This window comes from Triticum aestivum, chromosome 5D (genome assembly GCF_018294505.1).
Source record: "Triticum aestivum cultivar Chinese Spring chromosome 5D, IWGSC CS RefSeq v2.1, whole genome shotgun sequence".
NCBI classification, from domain to species: Eukaryota; Viridiplantae; Streptophyta; class Magnoliopsida; order Poales; family Poaceae; genus Triticum; species Triticum aestivum.
The window spans coordinates 133,950,138-133,962,961 of record NC_057808.1 but is presented as its reverse complement, the minus strand read 5'-3'; positions in this window follow the sequence as shown (position 1 = coordinate 133,962,961).

The window sequence follows — 12,824 nt, the reverse complement described above, 5'->3', positions numbered from 1 at the left end:
TCTTTAATAGCCCAATATGCCTTATGTTCTAGTTAGAGAGGTAAGTGACATGCTTTTCGATAAACCATTTTATATGGAGACATACCCATAGGATTTTTATATGCAGTTCTATAGGCCCATAATGCATCATCAAGTTTCTTGGACCAATTCTTTCTAGATCTATTAATAGTCTTTTGAAAAATTAATTTGAGCTCTCTATTACTCAATTCTACTTGACCACTAGACTGTGGGTGATAAGGGGATGAAATTCTATGATTAACATCATACTTAGCAAGCATTTTGCGAAAAGCACCATGAATAAAATGTGAACCACCATCAGTCATTAAATATCGAGGGACTCCAAACCTTGGGAAAATAACTTCTTTAAGCATCTTAATAGAGGTGTTATGATCAGCACTACTAGTTGGAATAGCTTCTACCCACTTAGTAATGTAATCAACAACAACTAAAATATGTGTATATCCATTAGAGGCAGGAAAAGGTCCCGTATAATCAAAGCCCCAAACATCAAATGGTTCAATAACAAGTGAATAATTCATAGGAATTTCTTGACGTCTACTAATATTACCAATTCTTTGAAATTCATCACAAGATAGGACAAACTTACGGGCATCCTTGAAGAGAGTAGGCCAATAAAAACCGGATTGCAATACCTTATGTGCAGTTCTATCTCCAGCGTGGTGTCCTCCATAAGCCTCGGAATGACACTTGCGTAGGATCTGTTCATGTTCATGCTCAGGTACACAACGTCTAATAACACCATCTACTCCTTCTTTATAAAGATGTTGGTCATCCCAAAAGTAATGTTTCAAATCATAGAAAAACTTTTTCTTTTGCTGGTATGTGAAACTAGGTGGTATAAATTTAGCAACAATATAATTAGCATAATCAGCATACCACGGAGTAGTGCGAGAAGCATTTATGACATATAATTGTTCATCAGGAAAGCTATCATCAATAGGTAGTGGGTCATCAAGAACATTTTCTAACCTAGACAAGTTGTCTGCAACGGGGTTCTCAGCTCCCTTTCTATCAATAATATGCAAATCAAATTCTGGTAGCAAGAGAACCCATCTAATAAGTCTAGGTTTAGCATCTTTCTTTTCCATCAGATATTTAATAGCAGCATGATCCATGTGAATAGTTACTTTAGGATCAACAATATAAGGTCTGAACTTATCACATGCAAATACAACTGCTAAGAATTCCTTTTCAGTAGTAGCATAATTTCTCTGAGCATTGTCTATAGTTTTACTAGCATATTGAATAACATTTAATTTCTTATCAACTCTTTGCCCTAGAACAGCACCTACAGCATAATCACTGGCATCACACATAATTTCAAAAGGTAAATTCCAATCAGGTGGATGAACAATAGGTGCAGAGATCAATGCTTTCTTAAGTATTTCAAATGCTTCTACACAATCATCATCCAAGACAAATGGTATATTTTTTTGTAATAAATTAGTCAAAGGCCGAGAGATTTTTGAGAAGTCCTTAATGAACCTCCTATAAAAACCGGCGTGACCAAGGAAACTTCTTATACCTTTGATGTCTTTGGGACATGGCATCTTTTCAATAACATCAACCTTGGCTTTATCAACCTCAATACCTCTTTCAGAAACTTTATGCCCCAAGACAATACCTTCATTGACCATAAAGTGGCACTTTTCCCAATTCAAAATAAGATTAGTTTCTTCACATCTCTGCAAAACTCGATCAAGGTTGCTTAAGCAATCATCAAAAGAGGATCCATAAACGGAGAAATCATCCATGAAAACCTCACATATCTTTTCACAAAAGTCAGAGAATATGACCATCATGCATCTTTGTAAGGTAGCAGGTGCATTGCATAAACCAAAAGGCATACGTCTATAAGCAAAACTACCGAAAGGGCAAGTAAAAGTGGTCTTTGATTGATCATCGGCTGACACAGGTATTTGAGAGAAACCAGAATAACCATCTAGAAAGCAAAAATGTGTATGTTTGGATAATCTTTCTAGAATTTGATCGATAAAAGGTAAGGGGTAATGATCCTTTTTAGTAGCTTTATTTAATTTGTGGAAATCAATTACCATCCTATAACCTGTAATAATTCTTTGCGGAATCAATTCATCTTTATCATTAGGAACGACGGTAATGCCTCCCTTTTTAGGGACACAATGGACAGGACTTACCCACTGACTATCAGCAATGGGATAAATAATACCTGCCTCAAGAAGCTTTAGTATTTCCTTTCTTACCACTTCTTTCATCTTAGGATTACGCCGTTGTTGGTGGTCACGAGCTGGTTTGGCATCTTTCTCCAAGTTTATTTTGTGTTGGCATAGAATGGGACTAATGCCCTTAAGATCATCAAGAGTATATCCAATAGCAGCGCGGTGCTTCTTCAGAGTTTTCAATAATCTCTCTTCTTCATGCTCTGAAAGGTTAGCACTAATAATAACAGGATATATCTTTTTCTCATCAAGATAAGCATATTTAAGAGTATCAAGCAATGGTTTAAGCTCAAACACGGCATCACCCTTGGGTGGAGGATCCCCTAGGATTTCAACAGGAAAATTGTGTTTCAAGATGGGTTCCTGTTTAAAGAATACTTCATCTATTTCCCTTCCTTAATTCATAAACATATCATTCCATGGTCTAGCAAATATTGTCCTAAAGGATCACTAGGAGGTACAGCAATAGAAGCAAGACCAATAATTTCATCTTTACTAGGCAATTCCTCTTCACGGTGTTGTCTACGAAATTTAGAAAAGTTAAACTCATGAGACATATCACCCAAACCAATAGTAACAACATCCCTTTCGCAATCTATCTTAGCATTACCAGTGTTCAAGAAGGGTCTACCAAATATAATAGGACAAAAGCTATCTTATGGGGAACCAAGAACAAGAAAATCAGCAGGATATTTAGTTTTCCCACACAAGACTTAAACATCTCTAATAATTCCCATTGGTGAAATAGTATCTCTATTGGCAAGTTTAATTGTGACATCAATATCTTCTAACTCAGTAAGTGCAATATCGTGCATAATTTCTTTGTATAAGTCAATAGGTATTGCACTAGCACTAGCACCCATATCACACAAGCCATGATAACAATGATCTCCTATTTTAACAGAAATAACAGGCTTGCCTACCACAGGTCTATGTTTATCTTTACCACAAGGTTTGGCAATTCTAGCAGTTTCATCACCGAAATGAATAACATGCCCATCAATATTATCAGACAAGAGATCTTTAACAATAGCAATATTAGCTTCAACTTTAACTTGCTCAGGAGGTGTATAAGTTCAAATATTGCTTTTATGAACCACAGTTGAAGCTTTAGTGTGATCCTTTATCCTAACAGGAAAAGGTGGTTTCTCAACATCAGAAGTAGGAACAATAGGATCATTATAAGTGATAGTCTTTTCTTCAACTTTAATAGGTGCAGCTACTTTTAGTTCTATGGAAGGATGATATTTAAACCACTTCTCCTTAGGGAGATCAACATAAGTAGCAAAAGATTCACAAAAGGAAGCTACTATCTCAGAGTCAAGTCCATATTTAGTGCTAAACTTACGGAAAACATCGGTATCCATAAAAGATTTAACACAATCAAACTTAGGTGTGATACCTGACTCCATACCTTTGTCGAGGTCCCAATCTTCAGATTTGTGTTTAATTCTTTCCAATAAATCCCATTTGAATTCAATAGTCTTCATCATAAAAGAGCCAGCACAAGAAGTATCGAGCATGGTGCGATTGTTATCAGAAAGCCGAGCATAAATTTTTTGAATAATTATTTCTCTTGGAAGCTCATGATTGGGGCATGAATATAACATTGATTTAAGCCTCCCCCAAGCTTGAGCGATGCTTTCTCCTTCGCGAGGCCAAAAATTATATATATAATTGCGATCACGATGAACAAGATGCATAGGATAAAACTTCTTATGAAATTCCAATTTCAATCGTTTGTAGTTCCATGATCCCATATCATCACATAGCCTATACCATGTCAATGGCTCTCCCTTCAAATATAAAGGGAAGACCTTCTTCTTAATAACATCATCGGGCACACCTGCAAGCTTAAATAATCCACAAACTTCATCCACATATATTAGGTGCTCATCAGGATGCTTTGTTCCGTCTCCTGCAAAAGGATTAACTAGCAGTTTTTCTAACATACCCGAAGGAATCTCAAAGCAGACATTTTCATTTTCAGTAGGTTCAGTAGGTTGAGGAGCAACTCTTTGCTCTACTGGTCGGGCTGAAGATACCCCGAACAAGCCCCTCTGAGGATTACTTTCCATAGTAACAAGTGACCGTAAATTTCACCACACTATATAGATTTTTCCTTACCAAAGGCGCTTCACTCCCCGGAACGGCGCCAGAAAAGAGTCTTGATGACCACAAGTATAGGGGATCTATCGTATTACTTTTGATAAGTAAGAGTGTCGAACCCAACGAGGAGCAGAAGGAAATGATAAGCGGTTTTCAGCAAGGTATTTTCTGCAAGCACTGAAATAATAGGTAACAGATAGTTTTGTAAGAAGATAATTTGTAACGAGCAACAAGAAACAAAAGTAAGTAAAGTGCAGCAAGGTGGCCCAATCCTTTTTGTAGCAAAGGACAAGCCTGGACAAACTCTTATATAGAGAAAAGCGCTCCCGAGGACACATGGGAATTATCGTCAAGCTAGTTTTCATCACGTTCATATGATTCGCGTTCGGTACTTTGATAATTTGATATGTGGGTGGACCGGTGCTTGGGTGCTGCCCTTACTTGGACAAGCATCCCACTTATGATTAACCCCTATTGCAAGCATCCGCAACTACAAAAGAAGTATTAAGGTAGACCTAACCATAACATGAAACATGTGGATCAAAATCAGCCCCTTACGAAGCAACGTATAAACTAGGGTTTAAGCTTCTGTCACTCTAGCAACCCATCATCTACTTATTACTTCCCAATGCCTTCCTCTAGGCCCAAATAATTGTGAAGTGTCATGTAGTCGACGTTCACATAACACCACTAGAGGAGAGACAACATACATCTCATCAAAATATCAAACGAATACCAAATTCACATGACTACTAATAGCAAGACTTCTCCCATGTCCTCGGGAACAAACGGAACTACTCACAAAGCATATTCATGTTAATAATCAGAGGGGTATTAATATGCATAAAGGATCTGAACATATGATCTTCCACCAAATAAACCAACTAGCATCAACTACAAGGAGTAATCAATCCCAGACTTAAAGACAAGAATTGGATACAAGAGATGAACCAGGGTTTGAGAGGAGATGGTGCTGGTGAATATGTTGATGGAGATTGCCCTCTCCCGATGAGAGGAGCGTTGGTGATGACGATGGCGATGATTTCACCCTCCCGGAGGGAAGTGTCCCCGGCAGAACAGCTCTGCCAGAGCCCTAGATTGGTTCCGCCAAGGTTCCGCCTCGAGGCGCCGGAGTCTCATCCCGAAAGCTTGCTTATTATTTTTCTTCGGACGAAAGACTTCATATAGCAGAAGATGGCCACAGGAGGGCCAACAGGGGGCCCATGAGGCAGGGGCGCGCCCAAGGGGGTAGGGCGCGCCCCCACCCTCGTGGACAGGTGGAGGCCCCCCTGACGTAGATTCTTCTTCCAGTATTTTTTATTATTTACAAAAATAACTTTCGTGGAGTTTCAGGACTTTTGGAGTTGTGCAGAATAGGTCTCTAATATTTGCTCCTTTTCTAGCCTAGAATTCCAGCTGCCGGGATTCTCCCTCCTTATGTAAACCTTGTAAAATAAGAGAGAATAGGCATAAGTATTGTGACATAATGTGTAATAACAACCCATAATGCAATAAATATTGATATAAAAGCATGATGCAAAATGGACGTATCAGGTAGCAATTATTATTTCGCCCACCGAAACACGAGGGTTGCGAGAAGCTTCGGTTTGTAAGAGGCTTGTAATATAGCTTCGCCCAAATTGGATAATTATATGTACCATGTAGTCACACCCTGCCAAGTTTCATAATTTCCTGGTGAGTTTTGGATTTACAAAGATTTAAAAACTAAGATTCGCAATGTTTGTGGCCGAGGCAGGACGGCGAGACAGTTGAGTTCATTCCCATTCGTTCCATGGGACCTAAACATGCACCCCAAGGACACATGTACGTTTTTCTAGCCATTCTGGTGCACTGGAGCATGTATTTGTAGTTCGGATTTGAATTATGGACATTAAATGCATAGAAAACTCAATTAATGAATAAAAAGGGTCAAACGAACCATGAATAATTTCAAAGTTCAGCGTGAATCTCCCGTTGTTCCGTGTTGCGTGTAGAAGAAAATACGAGGCTAATCGTTTGGCCCACAAGGGGACACGTTTCCCTATCGGAACCACAAGGGTTCTTGCGACAGGCTCCGGTTTGTAAGAGGTTTGTAATAAAGCTTGGCCCAAATTGGAAATGTTTTTACCACGACATATATGTGCCATGACGTGACACCATGCCACCTTTGATGACTTTCTGGTAAGTTTTGGATTTATGGGGATTTTAAAACTGAGATTCCAAATGTTTGAGGACGAGCCAGGACGCCGGTACGATTGTAATTCGTTCCCATTCCTGGCATGGGACCTAAACATGCACCCAAGGACACATGTACAATTTTTCTAGCCATTTTGGTGAACTTGAGCATGTATTTGTAGTTCAGATTTGAATCGTGGACATTAAATGCCTAGGAAACTCAATTAGTGTATAAAAAGGCCAAACGAACCCTGAATAAGTTTAAATTTAAGCATGGATATCATGTCGTTCGATGTTGCCCGTAGAAGAAAATACAAGGCGAAAAGAGGGAGCGATTACGTTTTGCCACAAGGGGAACACGTTTCCCTATCGGAACCACGAGGCTTCTTTGAGAGAAGCTCCGGTTTGTAAGAGGTTTGTAATAAAGCTTGGCCCAAATTGGCAATGCTTTTACCACGACATATATGTGCCATGACGTGACACCATGCCACCTTTGATGACTTTCTGGTGAGTTTTGGATTTATGGGGATTTAAAAACCGAGATTCCAAATGTTTGAGGATGAGTCAGGACGCCGGTATGGTTGTAATTCGTTCCCATTCCTGGCATGGGACCTAAACATGTACCCAAGGACACATGTACAATTTTTCTAGCCATTTTGGTGAACTGGAGCATGTATTTCTAGTTCAGATTTGAATTATGGACATTAAATGCCTAGGAAACTCAATTAGTGTATCAAAAGGCCAAACGAACCTTGAGTAAGTTTAAATTTCACCATAGATATCCTGTCGTTCCATGTTGCCCGTAGAAGAAAATACAAGGCGAAAAGAGGCCGTGATTACGTTTCGCCACAAGGGGAACACGTCTCCTATCGGAACCACGAGGCTTCTTTGAGAGAAGCTCTGGTTTGTAAGAGGTCTGTAATAAAGCTTGGTCCGAGTTGGACAATGTTTTTACCACGACATATATGCGCCATGACGTGACACCATGCCAACTTTCATGACTTCCTGGTGAGTTTAGGATTTACGGGGATTTAAAAACCGAGATTCTAAATGTTTGAGGACAAGCCAGGACACCGGTACGGTTGTAATTCGTTCCCATTCCTTAAATGAGACCTAAACTTGCACCCAAGGACACATGTATAATTTTTCTAGCCATTTTGGTGAACTAGAGCATGTATTTGAAGTTCAGATTTGAATTATGGATATTAAATATGCTTAAGAAACTCAATTAGTGTATAAAAAGGCCAAACGAACCCTGAATAAGTTTAAATTTCAGCACGGATATCCTATCGTTCAATGTTGCCCGTAGAAGAAAATACAAGGTGAAAAGAGGCAGTGATTATGTTTCGACAACAAGGGGAACACATTTCCCTATCGGAACCGCGAGGCTACTTTGAGAGAAGCTCCGGTTTGTAAGAGGTTTGTAATAAAGCTTGGCCCAAATTGGAGAATGTTTTTACCACGACATATATGTGCCATGACATGACACCATGCCTACTTTCATGACTTTCTGGTGAGTTTAGGATTTACGGGATTTAAAAACCGAGATTCCAAATGTTTGAGGACGAGCCAGGACGCCGGTACGGTTGTTATTCGTTCCCATTCCTGGCATGGGACCTAAACATGCACCCAAGGACACAGGTATAATTGCTCTAGCCATTTTGGTGAACTGGAGCATGTATTTGTAGTTCAGATTTGAATTGTGGACATTAAATGCCTAAGAAACTCAATTAGTGTATAAAAAGGCCAAACGAACCCTGAATAAGTTTAAATTTTAGCACGGATATCTTGTCGTTCCATGTTGCCGGTAGATGAAAATACAAGGCAAAAAGAGGTGTTGATTATCGTTTCACCCACAAGGGGGACACGTTTCCCTATCGGAACCACGAGGCTTCTTTGAGAGAAGCTCTAGTTTGTAAGAGGCTTGTAATAAAACTTGCGCCAAAATGGACAAAAAAATCCTCGACATATATGTGCCATGTCATGACACCATGCCAAGTTTCACGATTTTTTGGTGAGTTTTGGATTTACTGGGATTAAAAAACCGAGATTATTATCACGAAATGTTTTCGAATAGCACATGGTTCACTCACGGAAGTCATGTGCCTACCAACCCGTGGTTGAGACACCCCCTTCCCTCCCTGCTGTGCGCGCGATCTGAGTTGTGCATTCTGATTGGCCAGAGCCCAAACCCCACGGATCGTACCTCCGCACCGTTGGATGCTCCCAGATCGAATGGCAACCCTCAGCCCTTTCGACGACACATGGAGTATGATACGTCTCCAACGTATCTATAATTTATGAAGTATTCATGCTATTATATTATCTGTTTTGGATGTTTATGGGCTTTATTAAACACTTTATTATTATTTTTGGGACTAACCTATTAAACCAGAGCCTAGTGCCAGTTTTTGTTTTTTCCCTTGTTTCAGTGTTTCGCAGAAAAGGAATATCAAACGGAGTCCAAACGGAATGAAACCTTCGGGAACGTGATTTTTGGAACGAACGTGATCCAAGAGACTTGGCGTTGAAGTCAAGAAAGCTTCGAGGTGGCCACGAGGCAGGGAGGCGCGCCTGCCCCCCTGGGCGCGCCCCCACCCTCGTGGGCCCCTCGTGGCTCCCCTGACCAACTTCTTTCACCTATATATATCCATATACCCTAAAAACATCGGGGAAAAGAATAGATCGGGAGTTCCGCCGCCGCAAGCCTCTGTAGCCACCAAAAACCAATCGGTACCCTGTTCCGGCACCCTGCCGGAGGGGGATCCCTCACCGGTGGCCATCTTTATCATCCCGGCGCTCTCCATGATGAGGAGGGAGTAGTTCACCCTCGGGGCTGAGGGTATGTACCAGTAGCTATGTGTTTGATCTCTCTCTCTCTCTCTCTCATGTTCTTGAGGTGATATGATCTTGACGTATCGCGCGCTTTGCTATTATAGTTGGATCTTATGTTGTTTCTCCCCCTCTACTCTCTTGTAATGGATTGAGTTTTCCCTTTGAAGTTATCTTATTGGATTGAGTCTTTAAGGATTTGAGAACACTTGATATATGTCTTTCATGTGCTTATCTGTGGTGACAATGGGATATCATGTGATCTACTTGATGTATGTTTTGGTGATCAACTTGGGGGTTCCGTGACCTCGTGAACTTATGAATAGGGGTTGGCACATGTTTTCGTCTTAACTCTCCGGTAGAAACTTTGGGGCACTCATTGAAGTTCTTTGTGTTGGTTGAATAGATGAATCTCAGATTGTGTGATGCATATCGTATAATCATACCCACAGATACTTGAGGTGACATTGGAGTATCTAGGTGACATTAGGGTTTTGGTTGATTTGTGTCTTAAGGTGTTATTCTAGTACGAACTCTATGATAGATCGAACGGAAAGAATAGCTTCGTGTTATTTTACTACGGACTCTTGAATAGATCGATCAGAAATGATAACTTTGAGGTGGTTTCGTACCCTACCATAATCTCTTCGTTTGTTCTCCGCTATTAGTGACTTTGGAGTGACTCTTTGTTGCATGTTGAGGGATAGTTATATGATCCAATTATGTTATTATTGTTGAGAGAACTTGCACTAGTGAAAGTATGAACCTTAGGCCTTGTTTCAACGCATTACAATACCGTTTGTGCTCACTTTTATCATTAGTTACCTTGCTGTTTTTATACTTTCAGATTACAAAAACCTATATCTACAATCCATATTGCACTTGTATCACCATCTCTTCGCCAAACTAGTGCACCTATACAATTTACCATTGTATTGGGTGTGTTGGGGACACAAGAGACTCTTTGTTATTTGGTTGCAGGGTTGTTTGAGAGAGACCATATTCAACCTACGCCTCCCACGAATTGATAAACCTTAGGTCATCCACTTGAGGGAAACTTGCTACTGTCCTACAAACCTCTGCACTTGGAGGCCCAACAATGTCTACAAGAAGAAGGTTGCGTAGTAGACATCAAGCTCTTTTCTGGCGCCGTTGCCGGGGAGGTGAGTGCTTGAAGGTATATCTTTAGATCTTGCAATCGAATCTTTTTGTTTCTTGTTTTATCACTAGTTTAGTCTATAAAAGAAAACTAAAAATGGAATTGAGTTTGCCCCATACGCTTCATCTTTTTACTATCTTTCGTGAGAATGATGGAAAGGAAAATTGTGCTCAAGTGATAGAAGAAGAAGTCTATAAAATGTTTGGCACTAAATCTTTGAATGATGAGCATGATTGCAATGTTGTTAGTATGAATTCTTTGAATACCCATGATGCTAATGATATGCAAAGCCACAAGCTTGGGGATGCTATATTTGATGAAGATGATATTTTTTGTCCCCCAAGTTTTGATGAGCAAATTTATTATGATGAAAGCATGCCTCCTATTTATGATGATTATAGCGATGACACGTATGCTATAAAGAATAAAGATAACTGTAACACCCGGATGTAACTTTCCATATTTGTAACTCCAACTCTTGCCATTTTCGGCTATGTGTTATGATATTCCCTTCGTGGTTGGGTTTTGTCTCTCGTTTTGCATTTTGTTCATGTCATGCATCTCATATCATGTCATCATGTGCATTGCATTTGCATACGTGTTCGTCTCTTGCATCCGAGCATTTTCCCTGTTGTCCGTTTTGCAATACGGCACTCCCATTCCTCCGGCGCACCCCTCTTGTTTCTTTTCGTGAGTGGGTGTTGAACGTTCTCGGAATGGACCGAGTCTTGTCAAGTAGCCTTGGTATACCACCGGTAGACCACCGGTCAACTTTCGTTCCATTTGGAGGTCGTTTGGTACTCCAACGGTTAACCGGGCAACCGCAAAGTCCTTTTGTGTGTTGTAGCAAAACCCCCCTCCAAACAGCCCAAAACCCCTCTAAGTCACTTCCATGCTCTAGGTCGTTCGATCACGATCGTGTGGGCGAAAACCGCACTCCATTTGGAGTCTCCTACCTCCCTCTACCTATATATACACCTCCCCTCCCAAAATATTTCGCAGATCAAACCCTAAAAATTTCCCCACCGTCACCGGACGTGTCCACCGCCGCCGGACACCTCCCCGCCGCCACGCCCGGCCACTCCCGCGCTGCCATGTGGCGCGCCACCGCTCCCCGCCGCCGCCGGCCCCCGAGCCCGCGCGGGGCCCTCTGGGCCCGTTCGCCGCGCCCGCGGTCGCCGCCTCCCGAGCACCGCCCGCTCCTCCTTCCTCCCGCGCCCTCTCTTCCGGGTCCGTGACTGCTGTTATTTTGTTACTTTGTATCCATGTGTCTACAGAGAGATCCATGCTCCTTTTGGAGATGTTCAGTAAGGATGTTTTGTAGATATTGTTGTAGTTGATCGATTCATGCCCTTGTTTGCAATTATGGAGTGCCATAGCATGACTCAATCTTGCTCTACTTTTGCTATAAAATATTTCTGGCAGATTGTTTACGTGTTATTCAATTTTGCCAAGCTTGTTGTAGTTGATCCATACATGCTATGTACTTGCTCTTGCCATGGATAGCTTCATAAACATGTCATCTTGCTGTAGATATGCTTGTTTTGTCATGGTTTTCTTTGTGATGAGTGCATCAAGCTCACAAAGATGCCCTCATAATGTCTGTTTCTGCCATGCTCTGTTTTCTGCCAAGTCTGGAACCTGTTAACGGAACTTGCTATGTTTACATGGTTGCCATCATATCTTCTGGTCCTTTTTGGCTTATGGTCAGTAAGAGTCTTTTGTCATATGCATTTAGTAAAATACTGACATGGCTTGTTTTACCATGTTAAGTTCCTGTAGCATGTTGATTTCATCCTCTGAACATTGCTACCTGATGCTGTTTCTGCCATGTCCAGTAATTTCTCCAAGTCTGTGAACCTGATATCTTTTGCACTTTTGCCATGCTTGTTTGAACCTGCTGTGGTGTTAACTAGCCGTAGCTCAGTGTTCATCTTTTGTCAAGCATCTCCTGTAGATTACTGTCATATGCTTTGTTGCTAAGTTGGAGTGCTGTAGCATTGTTACTTGTTGCATTCTAAGTGCTATCATGCTGTTAATCACAGATTCGTGTCATTCTTGTTTTGCTTGCCATTTGCAAACCGTGCATCCGTTTCCGGTGATCTTTATATCGATTTCGACCGAAATCATCTCATCTTTCCAGTGGCATACTTGGTTTGCCAAGTTACTGCCTTGTTCATCATTTTCCTTCCGGAGCACGCATATGAATCGCATATCATATCTTGCATATCATTCATGTTTTACATCATGTTGCTTGTGCATTTCCCGTGATTTATTGTGGTTCCGTTGCTTGTGTTCTTGTTTTGGGTAGAGCCGGGAGACGAGTTCGT